Source organism: Pleurodeles waltl, chromosome 8 (genome assembly GCF_031143425.1).
Source record: "Pleurodeles waltl isolate 20211129_DDA chromosome 8, aPleWal1.hap1.20221129, whole genome shotgun sequence".
Lineage (NCBI taxonomy): Eukaryota > Metazoa > Chordata > Amphibia > Caudata > Salamandridae > Pleurodeles > Pleurodeles waltl.
In genome coordinates, this window is record NC_090447.1 from 1,057,361,425 (window position 1) to 1,057,378,607 (window position 17,183).

Sequence of the window (17,183 nt, forward strand, 5' to 3'; positions counted from 1 at the left end):
CCTCAGACGTGAAGGCAGGGGTCCTTTCCCCAGTCGCAGCAGCCATTGTCACTTCATGAAGCGACTGCATCTTAGATAGCAAAGCATGTACTGCAATAACCAGGACAATACAACATGACAGAATTAGAATAGTGACAAGGAAAGTAAAGCATAGAAATAAGGCTACCATATTGTCACTAGAGTCAATAGACTAATTTGTACCTAGGCTATAGTAGAGCACAGCATGTTAAGCTCTAGTTCTGCCCTTCAGGTTCCGCTGGGAAGACATCATCCCCCATACCTGAGCAAAGGCCTGAAGTCTGCATAAGCAGCTGTAGAAAAGCGTTCAGCAATCAGCATAAAGTCGTGGTCCTCCGGCTGGAATCTCCCTCTAACCTGTAAGGGACAAGGAACTGTTTAAATAATAAAACAGCTGATGTTCTGAGAAAATGTCCCTATGTAAGGATGTGTGTTTTTCTATGAATACCAGAGACAAAACTTTTACGACGTTCACCAGCAACGTATCTTACTGCATCCTTGAAAGAAGCACAGAGTGAACAAGAATGTCTTGTTTCAGAACGTAGTGCTGGCCTAAGCAAGAACAGCTAGATAGATAAAAATAAGACTGCAAAAGTGGCTATTGTTAAAATAATAAACAAAGACTAATAAAATATATCTAGGTTAAAGTGGTGGCAGGCCTAGTGTGCTGAAATAACGTGCATGGAGCTATAACTAAAATGGCTACACAACACCTTCCCCTTGCCGGTTGAAGGTGGTTCAAAGCCTAAATATGTATAAAGCTACTAAAACTCAACTTTAGATATTCATAAACATTGTCAATAATGACAAGTTAAAAGGACACTTGAGCATATATAAAAGGACAATTTAAAATGTTAACATTTGGCGTAAAAAGGGCCGAATTTCAAGAGTCAGAGTCACTTTGGAAGTTTCCAATTAAATCTGGGACAATGGAGGACAGGAAATATTCCACTTCGGCACGTGTTAAAGTTGTAAAGGCATTGCCGAGAAGGACCAAGGAGGAGTTGTGTTCTATAGCCTGAGCCTCAGCCAAGGCAGCAGCGTTCTGTGGTGTGCCCAGTGATGAGTTCAGAGCTGCATCCTCCAGGAAGGGCAACTCATAAGCAGCTTCCGTAGCAAACGCACCCTCAATGCACAAGTCCGGTAACGAACCCTCAGCGAGAACATCAACAGATCAGCATCCAATGAAAGCAAGCGCTGCATAGAAAGAAAAACTTTCAGTGCATGGTCGAATGAGCACCAAAGGCACCAAAGGCACCAAAACACGGGATGCACACAATGCAAAACCGGTCTGAATGACAGAGGCCAGTCACAATCCAATTGCTCCATCATGTGTTCATGACACAGCTGCGCTAGTGGGAGCGCTATCATTCCTCCTTGTTGCCGTGGGACAGCCATTGCGCATGAAAAGTAGCAATAGCAAAATGTCAACTATGATAGCCAAAGATATCGGAAATACCATGAAAATACTGGAGAATATTGAGTGGATGACTGATTGTATTAAACCGAATATGGAGGAAAAGGTGTGAACGAAACCAGAACCAACAGCCTTAAAGAAATTTGTGATGCCAATAGTACTGGATGCGTTAAATATTCGTCCCACGAGTTCACCAAAGTGTCTCAGAAAGTTGGTGCTTAAAAGGGACTGTATCTCTGTTGATGACCTTGCCACCTGAAGTGCGTAGGTCTCATGTGCAGATGTAAGGGCCACATGTTTTTGAAACAGTAAAGCTTTGAGCCTGCTCAACTTGTCAAAATTCACATTAGAAGTAGCTATATGGGGCCAGATGTCAGCTACCTCTTTTAGTCTAGTGGAAGGGAAAAGTACATTCCCGCAGTCTGTAACAATCTTAGAGACTGAAACAACATAAACTATTCCGGCTTGCATCCCACAACAGTCTTCACTATTGAGGAGAACATAGCTGCCATTTGAAAGCACCTGGAACGTAGGTCTAATCAAGGGGACTGGAACTCCATTCAGATAACAAGCCAAGTTCACTGCTGACTTGTTACACGCCCCGTGCAAGGAACCATCGAACGGCTGACAGAAGTCTTGCATTCACTACTACTAAGAAAGACCTCTTTTAATGCCACTGAGACATTTGTACCAGAAGGGCAGCTCGCACACCTCCTGATGTAACTATCTCCGAGCCTTTCATATCTGCCTACCAGAATGTGTTTTAAACAGGATGTGAATTGTAGTGTTGAAATAGGCAGATGAATGACCCTGTGCATTAACCATTCAGCATACGGTATTTCAGCCCCAGTAAAAGGCAGCTTTTCTAGCTTTTTGATGTTTTACTTGACATAAGTTGCTTCTTTCTTAGCCATTAGTTGTTGTTATTGTCGTGTCAAGTTAAATGTAGAGAATATGTCCCTTGCGCTAACATGTTGCCAGGGAACGCGACCTGCCTTCAGTGTTTGAAGTGTCCAACCCAACTGCATAATGGACCTTAGTTGACTCTGTCCATGGTGTAACGAAGACATATCACTTTGTATTCTGGCTATTGCAGAAGAGACAATGTTATTTAGGGTGTTTATCCAGTCAGACAGGGTATAATCCCAGTATCTACAACAGCTAATGCCTTCTGTAAATTTTCCTGGTCTATATGCCTAAACCGGGCGGCAGCTTCTTGGTGGGAAAAATTCCAAATTTCAATATACACTTCATATAAGAAGCACATTCTGTGTTTTTTCCTAGAGCCTAACAGGAAGTCCTGTAAGTCGGTATTATTAGACAGGAGACTGAGGTGTTCTCTAACCGCATGTAGAGAGGAACTCTTCAACTGTTGCTGACATAGTTTCCCTACACTGTATGTTGTTACTATACCCGCATGTTCAGATGATATATAGTGAGGGTCAGGCCTACTAGTTCTAAAACCCCAGTGGAGTTTATAAAATGTTTATGACACCTATTGGTATCTATTGACACAATAACCACCTGCCAGAACGTGACAGTGAAGCATTAAATGTGCCATTCTGGACCCATTCATCGAGCTGATCTTAAGTTGCATTGATATATTTTTGCCATTTATGAAATTTTGCAGGGGCAAAAATACTGGGCGCATTAAATTCCTTAATCTTAGCTAAGTGTAGACAACTTGTTTGTTGCACAGTTTCATTTAAAAATATAATTTGAACAGGTATCAGGCATGCTCGAAATAAAGGTTCCTTCCCCCATATTTGCCAATGCCTAGTTCCCCACACACTTTTTAAATCAATAGACTTCAGCAAATATTCATAGCCTTCTATAGTCAACCGGGAAACAAAGGAAATACATTTTGTATTTGTCAATAATATGCGTACATTTTCTATTGATAGCAATTTAAAATAATATGACTCAGCATTTTTAACATTGTGCCCAGAAAAATATGCAAACTTTTCAGAGAATGTTTTAGAACTCAATTGTGGTGGAGTTGGACAATGTTCCCATTCTGTGTAATTAAAACAGTCTTTGGGGTACTTGCTCTGTGTATGAAATGGTGTCCACAATAATTATAGCAAAACATGTCACCATAATTCCCTTTAGATTAATAAACATCTTTGTTTTCAAATAAAGTGTAATCCTGCAATTCAGTCATCATAGAATCAACTGTTTTCACATCCCAATCATCAGAAACAACTCCTGGTTTTATTACATTGTTGATTGAAAGTTTAAACGCATATGGTATTTGAATGACCTCTGTGGGCCCGTATACATCAAATGTTACTTTATCCCAAACAGTCCCATAAGGATTTGGTATAGCGGAAATGTTCACAAAAGACAATTCTCTGCGGACTTTGTGAGAAGAAAAATGTGGTCTTAGGACCTCATCCACCAGTTCAACTGTTGGTCTTTCAGGAAGAAAATGACCATGTGTTAGACCTGAAAGCCTTAGGGTGGTCACCCCTAACTTTGTGCCTGCCTCCCTCCACTTTTTAGAGTATGTTTTTGCTTGTTTTTAGACTCTACGCACTTTACCACTGCTAACCAGTGCTAAAGTGCATATGCTCTCTCCCTTTGGACTATTTCATTTACTTATAAATCCTGTGCACTATATGTGCCCAGGGCCTGCAGATTAAATGCTACTAGTGGGCCTGCAGCACTGGTTGTGCCACCCACTTAAGTAGCCCCTTAACCTTGTCTCAGGCCTGCCATTGCAAGGCCTGTGTGTGCAGTTTCACTGTCACTTCGACTTGGCATTTAAAAGTACTTGCCAAGCCAAAAAAACTCCCCTTTTTCTACATATAAGACACCCCTAAGGTATGCCCTAGGTAATCCATAGGGCAGGGTGCTGTGTAGGCAAAAGGCAGGACATGTACCTATGTAATTTACCTGTCCTGGTAGTGTAAAACTTCGTTTTTACACTGCTGTGAGGCCTGATCCCTTCATAGGCTAACATTGGGGCTGTCCTCGTATATTGTTTGAGTGGTAGCTGGTGATCTGAAAGGAGTAGGAAGGTTATATTTAGTACGGCCAGAATGGTGAATTAAATTCCTACTGACTGGTGAAGTTGGATTTAATATTACTATTTTAGAAATATCACTTTTAGAAAATGAGCATTTCTCTGCACTTAAATCTTTCCGTGCCTTACAATCCACGTCTGGCTGGGTTTAGTTGAAAGCTCCTTGTGCATTCACTCAGACACACCCCAAACACAGGATACACAGCCTCACTTGCATACATCTGCATTTTGAATGGGTCTTCGTGGGCTGGGAGGGTGGAGGGCCTGCTCTCAAACAAAGGACTGCCACACCCCCTATTGGGACCCTGTCAGAAAGGATTGAACTGAAAGGGGACCTGGTGCACTTCTAAGCCACTCTTTGAAGTCTCCCCCACTTCAATGGCACATTTGGGTATATAAACAGGGCCTCTGCCCCTTCCAACTCAGACATTTCCTGGAGAAGAAACTTGTAACCAGAACCTGCATCCTGCCAAGAAGAACTGCCTGGCTGCCCAAAGGACTCACCTGACTGCTTTCTGTGAAGGACTGCTGCCTTGCTGCTCCCTGGATGTGGTGAAGAAGTGCTCTCCAAGGGCTTGGTTAGAGCTTGACTCCTGTTCCCTGAAGTCTCAGGACCAAAGAAGACTTCTCTCTAGCAACTGGACTCCTTGTGTGGCGACAATTTGATGCACAGCTTGCTAAAAACAATGCGCAGCCTGCCCCACAGTGAGAAATTCACTGCACGAAGAACCAGAAATACGCAGCACGACTTTGCAAGGAGAAGATCGGCGCGGCGCCTGCATTGCGACTGGAACTTCAACGCACTGCCCACCGGATCGACACACAGCTGACCTGGGATGACGTGGCCCGACTTCCAGAGGGGAAATCAACGCAGCGCCTGCTGTGTGGAAGAAAGTTCTAAGCAACGCCTACTGGAACGACGCAGTGCTTGTGACTCTGATCCACAAGCCCAGGATTCCACGCCCAGACCCCGGGGAGTCTGAAAACCCTGCAACCCAAAGAGGATCCATGACCGAGCTCCGGAAACTGACGCACAGCCATCCCTGCGTGGAAACTAAACGATGCATCACCGTGTGCGGCTCGAGACATCGACGCACACCCCCTTTGTTTCCCCACTTCTCATCCTCTGCGGCGGAGATTTTTTCACGCGAACCAGGTACTTTGTGCTAAAAAGAGACTTTGTTTGCTTTTAAAAGATTAAGACACTTTGGCCCTCATTACAACCCTGGCGGTCGGTGTTAAAGCAGCGGTAATACCGCAACAGGCCGGTGGAGAAAAAAATTGACTCACAACCATGGCGGAAACCGCCAACATAGACAGCCACTTTAACACTCCGCCTGCCACGGCGGTAGAAACAAACACCGCGGCGGTAACCTCCAACAGACAGGCGGAACCCAAGGCTCTGCCCACTGTATTACAACACGCCTATCCGCCACATTTTACGGGCGGTACCAACGCCATCAAAAGCACGGCGGAAACATGACTTAGAACGGAAATCACTCAACTTTCGACACTTTTCGAACAACCAGGACACCATGGAGCCCAAACTACAGGTCCTGCCCATGCTGGTCTAACTCCTCTTATATCAGGAGCAGCAAAGACGCTGGCGACAACCACGGTGAGTACTGCACCTAGCACACAGGAGAATGGGGGAGGGAAAGAGAGTGACACACACACGCAACACCCCCACCTCCCACCCTCACCCACACCATACACACATATACATACAGCAACATTACATATACACCCTGTCGCCCCCTGGAAGAACACAAGGACAGAAGAACATGATTGTAACGAGTGTAATCAATAAAAATCAGATAGACCTAATTCAAAAATCAGTATATACAAATATGTACATCAACTACACAAGTCCGGATATTAATGAAATTATTGTCCGTGGATCAGTGTCCCAAAATGCATGGGCGAAGCCCACACAAGATACCTGACTCGAAACGGAGAGAACACTGCAGGGGCATCAGATGGAAAATAAACAGGCACCTCAGGGGGAGGGGGGCACCTCAGCCGGATGAACGGACGACGCCACTGCTCCATGAGGGGGCTCCATGCCCACTGATTGGTCCTGGGGAGTGCAAAGCCACAGTCTCTCAAGTCTCTCCAGTGGGTGGTTTGCCCACGGCTTTTATACTGGGGAGTGCAAAGACACAGGTGGTCATTCTGACCTCGGCGGTAAAAGGCGCCTACCGCCGGTCAGAAATCCTCCATAATCCCGCCGCGGTCGCGGAAACCCGCCACGGTCATTCTGACCCGCAGCAGCCAAACCTCCGAAAATCCGACAGCCACAACAGACCGCCAGACCAGCGGTCGGCGGAAAAGTGGAGGTGACAAAACCTCCACCGTCACGCCAACAGAAATACGCCCATGCCATTACGACCCACGAATCCACGCGGCGGTCTTTCCAACGCGGTTTTCCATTGGCGGGACACACCGCCGCGGTCAGAATACACACAAACGAACAAAACTCAGCCACATTGGCCGATTTGAATTCCACACACCTGATACACATACACACACCACTCCCACACACACAATACAATATAAAACACACACCCACATCACCCACAAACCCCTACGACCAAAAATTCCGAAAGAAGGCCAGAGCGAGACACCACCATCCACAAACTAGCAGCCACAGCCACTCAACACCATCACCCACACAATATCCACACACAAAACAACACACACCACCACACTCAACACACTTAACTCCACATACTCCACCCCACACATCATACACACCACCCCATGGCACCCCAAAGACACCCCCGCTTCTCAGACGAAGAACTCAGGGTCATGGTGGAGGAAATCGTTCGGGTAGAGCCCCAGCTGTTCGGCACACAGATCCAATACACCAGCATTGCCCGGAGGACGGAGCTATGGCAGAGGATTGTCGACAGGGTCAACGCTGTGGGACAGCACCCCAGAAATCGGGAAGACATCAGGAAGCGATGGAACGACCTACGGGGGAAGGTGCGTTCCATGGTATCCAGGCACAACATCGCCGTGCAGAAGACTGGCGGAGGACCCCCACCTCAACCCCCACAATTTACAACATGGGAGGAGGAAGTCTTGAACATCCTGCATCCTGACGGCCTCGCAGGAGTCGGCGGAGGAATGGATACTGGTAAGTTGAAGCTTCACTACTGCTTCCCCCCCACCTGCATGCCAAATCATACCCCAACCCTCACCCCCATCCTCGAACCCCACCCTCACCCCCACCCCCATCCTCACCCCCACCCTCACCCCCACCACCATCCTCACCCCCACCACCATCCTCACCCCCACCCCCAGCACACCTATTCCCTGCCAATGTCTCACCATCACAACCCACACATCCCAAAACCTAGGCCTGCATGCGTCCACTAAGCATGGACACCCATCACCAAAGCATGCCCAATGCATATACACATCCCCCCCACAAGCCACCCTCACCAAAGCCCCCACACACGAATGCCAGCACTTGGGGACACGGGAACCCACAGATACACCCATATGCCACACATTGAAACTATAACCATACCTCTATACCCCTGCAGGACCCGACCGTCAACACACCGCCGCGGAGGGCCCAGAATTCTCCACACCCCCCACCCAAGAGGCCGTCAGCGATGACAGCAGCTCTGTCGACCTGGACACCGATGACCAGCCCGGACCATCGGGGACCTCTGGACAGTCGGTTCCCCTCACACAGGCACAGGCCACTACAGACCCAAACCCCTCTGGGAACACCAGCACAGCTCCCACCCAGCGGGCCCATGCCTCTGTCTCCATGGCGCGTCAATCTGCGGTGTGTCTACCACTACAGGGCACCCAGGATAACCCACCACCCCAACAACAACAGGGACCTGGGGGCAGTGGTAGTGGGCACACCGGCCAGGGGGCAGAGGCCCAGGGAAACAGGGCAACTCGGAGGGCAGCTGTGCGACAGGGGGGGGACGGGCCCAGGGAACCCACTCTCCACGAGGCCCTCACCACCATCATGGGAGCATACAACCGCTCCCAGGAGACGATGGCGACGGTACTGGCCCGGTTCCAGGAGATCCAGGTACTGCAGGAGGAACACTATCGGGGGTACAGGGAGGACATCAGAGCCCTCACCTCCACCCTGGTTACCATGGTCGGGCTGTTGCAGGACCTCATCAACACCAGGACGGACACTCAACAACAACAAAGGGCCCCTGCCACTAGCCTGGACCAAGAACAGCCAACCACCTCCGCCGGCGCTAGTGGACAGGAGGCCCCCGCACAACAGCAGCCCACCAGACCCCCACCTCCTGCAGGAGAAGAACCACCCCGCAAGAGGGCCCTGAGATCTCGCAAGAAGACAGAGTAGGATGTCAAGACCCCGCCAGCAAAGGATACCACCTGATGTCATCCCACTGTCCCACATTGTCACCCTGTCCATCCTTGAACTGCCCATGCTCCATCTCTCCACAGGCCTCTGGACAATGCACCTGTGTGACTGTTACTCTGGACTCTGCCATAGACATTCCTTCACCATAGCCCCCACCCACTTGAAACCACCCATCCCATTTTGAGCACTGAAATAAACACCTATTTTGCACAAAACTATCTGGAGTCTGGCTGTGATTTCAAAATATTGTAATTGACATGACAGTGCAAATACGTCCTTGTACATAGTGAAGTCAACAAACAGCTGCCACAAAGCTGTAGTCCATGGGGAAACGAAGCACAGGACTCGTAGTGGGGACCCCAGATCTGAAATAGGGAGGGAAAAGCCACAACTCAGTCATCATACACTGGGGCAAATAGACAGGCAGCAGAGATGCAGGAGAGTAGTTCAGATTTACTAAATTATCTTTGAATTGTTACCTGTGTCCTATTGGAAGTACTGTTCAATGATTCTGTCCCTGTTGTCTGTTTCAGCCCCGTCGTCTTCCTCCTCGTCACTCTCCACAGGTTCCACCGCTGCCACAACACCACCGTCTCGACCATCCTCCTGCAGGAAAGGCACCTTGCGGCGCAAAGCCAGGTTGTGAAGCATGCAGCAGGCCACGATGATGTGACACACCTTCTTAGGTGAGTACATTAGGGATCCACCTGTCATATGCAGGCACCTAAACCTGGCCTTTAGGAGGCCAAAGGTGCGTTCGATCACCCTCCTACTACGCCCATGGGCCTCATTGTACCGTTCCTCTGCCCTGGTCCGGGGATTCCTTACTGGGGTCAGTAGCCACGACAGGTTGGGGTACCCAGAGTCCCCCAATAGCCATACACGGTGTCTCTCTAGCTGTTCCATCACGTAAGGGATGCTGCTATTCCTCAGGATGTAGGCGTCATGCACTGACCCTGGGAATTTGGCATTTACATGCGAGATGTACTGGTCAGCCAAACACACCACCTGGATGTTCATGGAATGGTAACTTTTTCTGTTCCTGTACACCTGCTCCCTGTCTCTTGGGGGAACCAAAGCCACATGGGTCCCATCAATGGCACCAATGACGTTGGGAATATGTCCAAGGGCATAGAAATCACCCTTCACTGCAGCCAATTCGCCCACCTCAGGGAAAATGATGTAGCTCCTCACGTATTTCATCAGGGCAGACAACACTCTGGATAACACCTTCGAAAACATGGGCTGAGACATCCCAGAAGCAATTCCCACTGTTGTCTGAAATGACCCACTTGCCAAGAAATGGAGTACTGACAGGACAGAGGGGGAATCCCTGTGGGTTGGCGGATGGGGGACATCAGGTCAGGCTCCAGCTGGGCACACAGTTCATGTATAGTGGCACGGTTAAGACGGTAGGTCAGGATAATGTGGCGTTCTTCCATTGTCGACAGGTCCACCAGCGGTCGGTACACGGGAGGATTCATCCGTCTCCTCGCCAAACCCAGCGGACGGTGCCTAGGAAGGACAACATGGAGCACACAGTCAAGCAACCCACAGGTACGTACTCACAGCTAGCACAGTAAACGATTCTCTATGCAGTGAATGGCGTGTCTGAGTGGCTATGCAAGGCCTAGGCCTGTGTGACGCAGTTGAAATTGAGCCATGTGGACCCTCGAAATGGCGGCTGCCTGACCTGTGAAGTGTGACAATGGGATGTGAGGTCAATGCGCTGGCGTGGCACACCGCGGCGGTCAGCGGTCGAAGACCGCGGTGCGAAGCCGCATTGGTTAACATTGAAGCCTATGGGTTTCAGGAGCCAATGGCGAAGGGCGCCGGCGGTGGCGGTACACACCGCCGCGGTACGCACCGCCGCGGACGTGACCGCCATTTTCTATCTACTTATCCACTTGCGACTTGAACTTTCACAGGAGAGGACCTATACTGCAAGTGTTGCTGTGACCTCGGTCTGGAAGGGACAATGGCTGCTGCGACTGGGGAAAGGGCCCCTGCCTTCACTGGAGAGGAGTTGGAGAAACTTGTGGATGGGGTCCTCCCCCAGTATGCGCTACTCTACGGTCCTCCAGACCAACAAGTGAGTTTAATTCAATATGGATTTGGGGCCACTGGCTGGCTTGGGGGCCTGGCGGGGGGCCTGGCGGGGATGGGGGGCATGTTGGGCCTGGCGGGGGGCATGGCGGGGGGCCTGGCGGGGATGGGGGGCATGTTGGGCCTGGCGGGGGGCCTGGCGGGGATGGGGGGGCATGTTGGGGCTGGCGGGGGGCATGGCGGGGTGCCTGGCGGGGATGGGGGGCATGTTGGGCCTGGCGGGGGGCATGGCGGGGGGCCTGGCGGGGATGGGGGGCATGTTGGGCCTGGTGGGGGGCATGGCGGGGGGCCTGGCGGGGATGGGGGGCATGTTGGGCCTGGCGGGGGGCATGGCGGGGGGCCTGGCGGGGATGGGGAGCATGTTGGGCCTGGCGGGGGGCATGGCAGGGGGCCTGGCGGGGATGGGGGGCATGTTGGGCCTGGCGGGGGCATGGCGGGGGGCCTGGCGGGGATGAGGGGCATTGGGCCACTGGCAACGAAAATGCAGACAAACTTGAACGTGGTATTTCTCCCTCCCTGTACGTGTCACATAGGTCCGCGCCCATGAGAAGATCGGGATTTGGCGTGCCATCGCCAAGGAAGTCCGGACCCTGGGGGTCCACCATCGACGGGGCACCCACTGCCGCAAGAGGTGGGAGGACATCCGCCGCGGGACCAAGAAGACCGCTGAGTCTCTGCTGGGGATGGCCTCCCAACGTAGGCGGGGTGCCTGCCGTCAACTGACCCCCCTGATGTTCCGGATCCTGGCGGTGGCCTACCCTGATTTGGATGGGCGCGTGAGGGCAGCACAGCAGACACAAGGGGGTGAGTCCAAGCATTATCTACTCTGTTGTCGCGCAGTGGAGGTGTCTGGGTGGGGGAGGAGGGCTGTGGGTCCCCCTAGGCCAGGGCGATATCTGTAGGCTGGGCACCCCCGTAAGCCCCTGTGTCCCCAGCCACCACCCTCAGTAGTGTGTCAGTACAGCCATCCCTGGGCCGTGTCATCCATGGGTGCAGTTGTCAACTCTAGGCATGTAGGGCATGTTCCACGGAATGCGTAGCGGACCCCAAGTGCGCAACTTAGTGCAGGGGGCATCTGTGTCTGTCATGTCCGCTAACTGTACCGGAGATCCATGTACTCAATATCCCTTTATTTCTCTCTCCCCCCCCCTTTTTGTTTGTCTTTCTGTGCTTGTGTGCATCAGCATCATCAGGCGGAGGAGAAGTGGCATCGGGGCAGGAGGGAGCTGCATCTCACATGGCCCAGGAGGGCCATGCCACAGAGTCTGACTGGACCAGTGAGACGGAGGGCGAGGGGAGCTCCACAACGGGGATGACTGGACCCTGCAGCGACACGGACACGTCCTCGGAAGGGAGCTCCCTTGCGGGGGTGGCACCATCCGTGCCCCCCGCCATTACAGGTACAGCCGCCACCCAGCGCACCATCTCCGCCCTACCAGCGGCCCCTCAGCGTTCGCCCCGTGCCCGCTCTGCCAGGAAGCCGAGCATCTCCTTCGCCCCAGGCACCTCAGGCCCTGCCCCTGTTACCCCCGCTGCCCTCAGTGAGGAGGTCATTGACCTCCTCCGAACGCTCATTGTTGGGCAGACTACCCTTTTGAATGCCATCCAGGGGGTGGAGAGGGAGGTTCATCGCAGCAATGCGTACCTGGAGGGCATTCATTCGGGTCAGGCTGCCCATCAGCGATCGTTCCAGGCTCTGGCCTCAGCACTGACGGCAGCCATTGTCCCTGTCTCCTGCCTCCCTCTACTAACTCCCTCCTCCCAGTCTCCTGTTCCTCTGCCTGTCCCACCCACACCATCAGACCAGCCTGCACACACCTCAACACCCAAGAGAAGCTCATCCAAACATAAGCACCACAGATCACGCAGACATTCACACACGCAACATTCCGATGCAGACATGCCAACAGTCACTACCAACTCTGTGACCCCCACCTCCTCGTCTCCCTCCTCCCTCCCTGTGACGTCTACACTCACACCTCCATTCACCTCACCATCAGCCAGTGTTTCCATCACCAGCACACCCTCCAGTCCAGTCCGCACACGTGCAGTCACCACCCCCACTGCCATTTACACGTCCCCTGTGTCCTCTCCCACTGTGTCTGTCACCCCCTCTTCCACACCACACAAACGCAGCCACCCACCCACCCAACAGCCATCCACCTCACGACAGCCTATCCCTCCTGCACCTGCACCCAAAGACAGCAAACGTGACTCACCTACAACCACATCCTCTCCCTCCACTCCCATTCCCACTGTACCTACCACTCTCCATTGTCCCAAGAAACTCTTCCTCGCCACTGCTAACTTCTTTCCTGACCCTGAGCCCCCCCCTCCTTCTCGTCGGGGTAAGAAGAGCACCTCAGCCACCACCAGCCCTGCAGCCCCCTTGACAAGGGTGCAGGGGTATTGGAGCCCACCAGCCCGCATGTCTGGATCTTCGCCCAGCAGCAAGGGGCCAGCCAGCCCACCCCCTGGGAAGAGGAGCAGAAGGCGGAAGGGGCGCCGCAGGAGCCCGGCTTCTACATCCCCCCCGGACACCACCCAGACACAGTCACCAGCCACAGCTCCAAAGGGAGGAAAGGGCCACAGACTCCCGACTAAGGAGGGCAAGGGCAGCAAGTCGGAGAGGTCAGGCTGCAGGCCTGCTGCCCAGGAGGAGCCCACCACCCCCATAGCCGCTGGCTAGGGAGGACCCAGCCCAGCTGGCCAGGAGGGCCCCACCACCCACAGCCCAGGTGGGCATTGAAGGAGCACCATCCCCGCTGCCCAGGAGGGCACCACCAGGCAATGAGCAGTTGGCCATAGACCGGCCGCCGTCTCAAGCACCGCTGAACTGGGCCCCGCCGTCTCAAGCACCGCTGAACTGGGCCCCGCCGTCTCAAGCACCGCTCCGCTGGGGACCGCCGTCTCAAGCACCGCTGAACTGGGCCCCGCCGTCTCAAGAAACGCTGAACTGGGCCCCGCCGTCTCAAGCACCGCTGAACTGGGCCCCGCCGTCTCAAGAAACGCTGAACTGGGCCCCGCCGTCTCAAGAACCGCTGAACTGGGCCCGCCGTCTCAAGCACCGCTGAACTGGGCCCCGTCGTCTCAAGAAACGCTGAACTGGGCCCCGCCATCTCAAGCACTGCTGAACTGGGCCCTGCCGTCTCCAGCACCGCTCCGCTGGGGACCGCCGTCTCAAGCACCGCTGAACTGGGCCCCGGCGTCTCAAGAAACGCTGAACTGGGCCCCGCCGTCTCAAGCACCGCTGAACTGGGCCCCGCCGTCTCAAGAAACGCTGAACTGGGCCCCGCCGTCTCAAGAACCGCTGAACTGGGCCCGCCGTCTCAAGCACCGCTGAACTGGGCCCCGCCGTCTCAAGAAACGCTGAACTGGGCCCCGCCGTCTCAAGCACCGCTGAACTGGGCCCCGCCGTCTCCAGCACCGCTCCGCTGGGGACCGCCGTCTCAAGCACCGCTGAACTGGGCCCCGCCGTCTCAAGAAACGCTGAACTGGGCCCCGCCGTCTCCAGCACCGCTGAACTGGGCCCCGCCGTCTCAAGAACCGCTGAACTGGGCCCCGCCGTCTCAAGAACCGCTGAACTGGGCCCGCCGTCTCAAGCACCGCTGAACTGGGCCCCGCCGTCTCAAGAAACGCTGAACTGGGCCCCGCCGTCTCAAGCACCGCTGAACTGGGCCCCGCCGTCTCCAGCACCGCTCCGCTGGGGACCGCCGTCTCAAGCACCGCTGAACTGGGCCCCGCCGTCTCAAGAACCGCTGAACTGGGCCCCGCCGTCTCCAGCACCGCTCCGCTGGGGACCGCCGTCTCAAGCACCGCTGAACTGGGCCCCGCCGTCTCAAGAAACGCTGAACTGGGCCCCGCCGTCTCAAGCACCACTGAACTGGGCCCCGCCGTCTCAAGAAACGCTGAACTGGGCCCCGCCGTCTCAAGCACCGCTGAACTGGGCCCCGCCGTCTCCAGCACCGCTCCGCTGGGGACCGCCGTCTCAAGCACCGCTGAACTGGGCCCCGCCGTCTCAAGCACCGCTGAACTGGGCCCCGCCGTCTCCAGCACAGCTCCGCTGGGGACCGCCGTCTCAAGAACCGCTGAACTGGGCCCTTCAAGGCAAGAAGCTCTGAACTGGGCCCTTCAAGGCAAGAACCGCTGGCCCTTTGGCAGACGTGGCAGGGCAGGATCTGTCTCGGGCAGGGCTGCAGGATGTCCTCTGGCCAACATGCCTCCTCCAGTGGCAGTGGAGTCTGTTATGGACTGTATGGACTGTGGCTTTGCTCTCCCCAGGATGGCCCAGTGGGCAGGCCACCCACTGTATGGACTGTATGGACTGTGGCTTTGCTCTCCCCAGGATGGCCCAGTGGGCAGGCCACCCACTGTATGGACTGTATGGACTGTGGCTTTGCTCTCCCCAGGATGGCCCAGTGGGCAGGCCACCCACTGTATGGACTGTATGGACTGTGGCTTTGCTCTCCCCAGGATGGGCCAGTGGTCATGGAGTCCCCTCGTGGATCTGGCGTCGTGTACTCAAGTGGCTGAGGTGCCCCCCCTTCCCTTCCCCCTGAGGTGCCTGTCCTATTTTCTTTCTGATGCCCCTGCAGTGTTCTCTCCGTGGAGTTCTTGTCGTGGGACTGGGCCTTGCCCCTTTGCACAGGACCCCTGTGGTCCACGGACAGTGGTTGGACTACATTTAGTAGCTGTATATATTTTGTACATAGTTTATTTATTTATTGGGATTACTGGTGTCCATATTTCAATATATCTGCCCGTTTATGATCTCTTCTTTTGGTCTTTGCATTATTTCGGAGGGGGGGGTTGTGGGTTGTGACAGTGATCTGTGGGAATGCATTGATGTGTGTGTTGTAGTGGGTGTGGGTGGGTGGGTGTGTGCCGGTACTCTTTTCCCTCCCCTGTGTCGTAGGTGCAGTACTCACCGATGTCTTCCGCGCCGCCGGGCGTGCTCCTGGTACAGGAGCAGGTATAGGAGTGCGGGGATGACCTGCAACTCGGGTTCCATACTGCCGGAATCTCGCGTGGAGTGCGTAGAGGTGAGCGTTTTCCCGTTCGTAGTCTGTTTCCGCCGTGTTTTTATCGGCGGTGCTCCCGCCCCGGAAAAGGTGGCGGATTGGTGGGTCGTGATAGGGTGGGCGGTACATTGTCTGCCGCCTGGCTGTTGGCGGGGACCGCCGCGCTGTTTGTTTGTTCCGCCGTGGCGGGCGGAGTGTTAATGCGGCGGGCTGTGTTGGCGGTTCCCGCCAGGGTCAGAATTGCATATTTTGGACCGCCGGCCTGTTGGCGGCTTGGCCGCCGCATTATCACCGACCGCCAGGGTCAGAATGAGGGCCACAGTCTCTCAAGTCTCTCCAGTGGGTGGTTTGCCCACTGATTTATTCTGGGAAGTGCAAAGCCACAGTCTCTCAAGTGGATAACAGTCTCCACTGGTTCTGGAGGGGGCTTTGTGCCCAGAGTGCTTCATCCTGCCAAGGGCTGAGGTAGTGGATGTGAATCTCCACTGATTCTGGAGGGGGCTGTGTGCCCAGAGTACTTCATCCTGCCAAGGACTGAGGTACATCTCCACTGGTTCTGTAGGGGGCTTGGTGCCCAGAGTGCTTCATCCTGCCAAGGACTGAGGTAGTGGATGTGAATCTCCACTGGTTCTGAAGGGGGCTTGGTGCCCAGAGTGCTTCACATGCAGTGTGGCAGGTCCCATTCCCTCACATGGGTGTGTGTGCCATGAGATTGCCTGGGAACAGGTAGCATGATACTCCATGGAGGCAGAGACACACTCCACCCTGCTGCGACTTCGTCTGCCAACTGCTGGTACAAACAGTGCTGGGAGTCATGCCTCATGTACGCTGGGCAGGGTCCAGGATGTCTCCTGCAGCTTTGGACGGCTGGCCACTGGGGATGATTGCCATGTCAGCTGTGGTGGCACTGTCTGAGCACGTTGCGGGGCTGGTGGCGGTGGTTGCGGCGGTGTCTGTGGCGGAGGTGCTAGCAGTGGTGCATGTGTCTCCACCTGTTCAGGGACACAGCAGGACGTCTCCTGCAGCCTCGGATGGCTGGCCACTGAGGATGATGCTGGGGACTGTTGGTGAGGCAGCAGACATGCAGGTGGCGGTGCTGGTGGCAGTGCTGGTGGCGGTGCAGGTGGCGGTGCAGGTGGCGGTGCAGGTGGCGGTGTCCACCACCATACTGGTTGATCTTGTGGTTGACAGAAGGGGTGACTCTGGTCCCTCAGCCGGAGC